This window comes from Mus pahari, chromosome 4, assembly GCF_900095145.1.
Source record: "Mus pahari chromosome 4, PAHARI_EIJ_v1.1, whole genome shotgun sequence".
Taxonomy (NCBI): Eukaryota; Metazoa; Chordata; class Mammalia; order Rodentia; family Muridae; genus Mus; species Mus pahari.
The window spans coordinates 1,404,038-1,408,510 of record NC_034593.1 but is presented as its reverse complement, the minus strand read 5'-3'; the positions used below and the strand labels follow the sequence as shown (position 1 = coordinate 1,408,510).

The 4,473-nt window shown below is 40.8% G+C and overlaps 1 pseudogene; it reads left to right on the top strand.

Moving 5' to 3' along the window:
• The first annotated feature begins 1,763 nt into the window (after positions 1–1,763).
• Positions 1,764–2,466, top strand: LOC110320151 (annotated as a pseudogene).
• The last annotated feature ends 2,007 nt before the right edge of the window (positions 2,467–4,473 follow it).

Here is a 4,473-nt window from a genome sequence, read left to right as displayed (position 1 = left end):
TTCCATGGGTATTTCGTTCCCTATTCTAAGGAGGAATGAAGTATACACACGTTGGTCTTCCTTCTTGATTTTCTCCTAGTTAGCCATTATTGGGAAGAGAGGCCCCTTGGTCTTGCAAACTTTATATGCCCCAGTATAGGGGAATGCCAGGGTATAGGGGACTTTCAGGATAGCATTTGAAATATAAATGAAGAAAATATCTAATAAAAATTGAAGAAAATTAAGTATATGAGGAATCTTAGAAGCTATGGGTACTCTTGTTTAGGATGCATCCTGTGATGCCAGTGTCTCCTTGCTTGTGAGCTCACAGAAATTACCCATTGCTCTCTACACACCTGTGTGCCAAGTACCATCTGAGAAGGTTGCTAGAAATATCATGGCTAAGATTCAGAACTTCTATTTACTGTGATTGAATTGCCTTAATATGTATACAGAATATCTTTCTTTTTAAGACGTATTATGGCTTGATTTAGAAACAAGAATCGTGATACATTTTTATCATCATTCTTCAGCATGATGTATCAAATTAGTATATCTTTGGATTGCATTACACTATGAAGTTTGATTTGAAAACTTGCTGTTTGTACTACTGGCATGTTTTTCAAAAGAAATTAAATGAATTTGACTTTATATTAGGACAGAATTGCCAATAATTCCTAAAAACTTGACCTGTTGTTATTCTAAACTACATAATTCTGTGAAATAGTGTTTTGACATTGTTGATCATAAATTCAAATAAAGGAACCACTCTGAAAATTATCAAGGTTCCTCCATGTCTTGTACGATCAAGTATTCAGCCGGGATTTAGTTAATTTTAAATAAGTACATTCTTTTCATTAATGTACATGTTTCTTTTATATTCTATAAATATTAATATGTACATGAAAGAGTTGCCTTAGAATATTTTTATGATTTATTATCAGTAAATATTTAATTGTATACCTCCTTAATATACCTATAGACTTAAGACTGCATACATATTTCTCAGATGAAAGTTTTTGGAAAAGTTTTAACAGTATAGCACCTGTATTATATGCAAAGAGACCAGAGTTACTGTCCTAGAATTCATATAAAAAATTCAAATATGGTATCCTGTATTTGAAATGTTAATGATAGGGAGACTGAAAGAGGACAATGCTAAGGTTTGTTGGCCAGCCAGTCTTACATGTCCCGGTGAACTCTAGGTTCATGAGAGACTTTCTCACAGGTGAAGAAAGTGTTCAGAGTTCCTGAGGACCTCATCTGAAGTTCTCCTTAAGCCATACACACTTACTCACACATACTTATACAGTCATACACACAGGCACAAATAGACACACACACACACACACACACACACACACACGTGTGTGCATGCACACACACACACATATAGTACACAAATACACACAGATTCATACACACATGTATACACATATGCATACACTGTCACAGACACATAAAAACCCATACACATGCCCAGACCAGCAGAGGCATCAGCCAGAGCAGCTGTAGCCTGCACCTTCTCCCACCCACTAGCTCTCTGTGCCCTAACCAGGCCCCTGGGGTATCTTTCCCCTTCTTTCTCCTTACTGCCCCTCCTCCACCCATTAGATGGGGCAGCCCTCATCTTCTAACCTGCCCCTATTTTTCTGCCCCAGGCCTCCCTAGCAGCCCACTCCCCTTTTCCCTTCAGTTGACTTTGCCTCCAGTTTTTGGCTTTCACTTTGACCTGTAACCAAAGACTTGACCACTCAAAGTCCAGCTCCCTGTAACTGCTAGGCATGGACACCAGTGTGATTGAAGGTGGGTTAAATGTCACTCTCACCATCAGGTTACTTATGCATGGAAAGGAAGTTAGCAGTATCATCAGAAGGAAAGGAGAATCTGTTAAGAAGATGCATGAGGAGAGTGGTGCACATATGAACATCTCAGAAGGGAATTGTCCTTAGAGAATTATCACTTTGGCTGGACAGACTAATGCCATCTTCAAAGCCTTTGTTATGATCATTGACAAACTAGAAGAGGACATAAGCAGCTCTATGACCAATAGCACAGCTGTCAGTAGACCTCCTGTTACCTTATGGGTGGTAGTTCTCTTATTGGAAAAGGTTGTTGCAAGATCAAGGAATTAAAAGAGTATAGGGAGTCAGGTCCAGGTGGGAGAGGATATGCTCCCAAACTCAACTGAGCAGGCAATTACTACTGCTGGCATTTAGCAATCCATCCGTGAGTGTGTTAGAGAGACTTGCATTAGAGACTCTCCACTAGTCACCCCCCAACCCCCCGAAGGTCATGACCATCCCGTACTGGCCCAGGCCCTTTAGTTCTCCAGTCATTTTTGAAGGTGGTCAGGCCTATACCACTCAAGGACAGTATGCTATTCCAAGTCAGATTTGACCAAGGTGCACCAGTTGGCAATGCAACAAATAGTCTCATTTTCCCATGACCCATGGCAACACTGAATTCAGTGGCACTGAAAAGTAATTGTTGCTTGTTATTTTTGTTGTTAGAGTTGGAATACTGTTAATGTGGCTATTTCCTTTAGTTTTTTCTTTTTTTGTTGTTGTTTATTTTTGTTTTGTTTTGTTTTGTTATTTTGTTCACTTGTGTGCTTTTATAGTCTTCATTATGGCATTTGCCTATATCCTCTTTAAGATTCTTGAACATATAATTTCTAGTTTGCAGTCCTTTTTTTGTGCTTCAGCTGAACTGCTATTCTAAGAGCCTATTACAGTAGGGTTTCTCACTTCTGGAAGAGGCATACTGTCCTTGCTGCGTGTATTTATGTTTTTGCATTAATATTTAGCATCAGGAGTTCTGATGTTTACTCCATTACTATTACTAGTGTTCTGTGACTATTACTATTACCCAGTCTGGATCTCATACAGTTGGTGGCGGTAGGGTCCCTGGTAAAGAGTGCTATTCAAATCAGCAGGTGACATGATCAGACAGAGGGAGGCTCAGTGGAAAGGCTAAGGGGGTTAGGGATGGGATAGAATTAGCAGTGCCCTGGCTCACACAAGGACACAGCATCCCCAGGGATGCAGGCAGACTGAAGCAGCACTATGGTTTCCTTGTTGTTGTTGTTGTTGTTGTTGTTGTTGTTTGGTTTGGTTTGTTTTTTCCAATTTTTATTAGGTATTTACATCATTTACATTTTATTTTTTATTACATATTTTCTTTATTTACATTTTAAATGCTATCCGGAAAGTTCCATATACCCACCCCCGCCCCTGCTCCCCTACCCACCCACTCCCATTCCTTGGCCCTGGCTTTCACCTAGCTATCCCCAAAGTCTCCTATACACTCCACCCCACTCACCTAGCCACCCACTCCCCTTTCTTGGCCCTGGTGTTCCCCTGTATTGGGGCATATAAAGTTTGCAAGACCAAGGGTCCTCCCTTCCCAATGATAGCTGACTAGGCCATCTTCTGATACATATGCCACTAGAGACACAAGCTCTGGGGGTGCTGGTTAGTTCATATTGTTGTTCCACCTATAGGGTTGCAGACCCCTTCAGCACCTTGCACACTTTCTCTAGCTCCTCCATTGGGGGCCCTGTGTTCCATCCAATACCTGACTGTGAGCATCCACTTCTGTGTTTGCCAGGCACTGGCATAGCCTCACAAGAAACAGATATATCAGGGTCCTGCCAGCAAAATCTTGCTGGTGTATGCAATAGTGTCTGTGTTTGGTGGTTGATTATGGGATGGACCCCTTGGTGGGGCAGTTTTTTGATGGTTCATCCTTTTGTCTCAGCTCCAAACTTTGTCTCTGTAACTCCTTCCATGGGAGTTTTGTTCCCAATTCTAAGAAGGGGCGAAATCTCCATATTTTGGTCTTCCTTCATCTTGAGTTTCATGTGTTCTACAAATTGTATCTTGGGTATTCTCGGTTTCAGGGCTAATATTCACTTATCAGTGAGTGCAAATCATGTGAGTTCTTTTGTGATTGGGTTACCTCACTCAGNNTGATACCCTNCAGATCCATCCATTTGCCTAAGAATTTCATAAATTCATTGTTTTTAATAGCTGAGNAGAACTCCATTGTGTAAATGTACCTCATTTTCTGTATCCATTCCTCTGTTGAGGGATATCTGGGTTCTTTCCAGATTCCGGCTATTATAAATAAGACTGCTATGAACATAGTGGAACATGTGTTCTTATTACCAGTTGGAACATCTTCTGGATATATGCCCAGGAGAGGTATTGCTGTATCCTCCAGTAGTACTATGTCCAATTTTCTGAGGAACTGCCAGTCTGATTTCCAGAGGGATTTTACAAGCTTGCAATCCCACCAACAATGGAGCAGAATTCCTCTTTCTCCACATCCTTGCCAGCATCTGCTGTCACCTGAATATTTTGAGCTTAGCCATTCTGACTGGTGTGAGGTGAAAACTCAAGGTTGTTTTGATTTGCATTTCCCTGATGATTAAGGATGTTGAAGATTTTTTGAGGTGTTTCTCAGCCATTCAATATTCCTCAGTTGAGA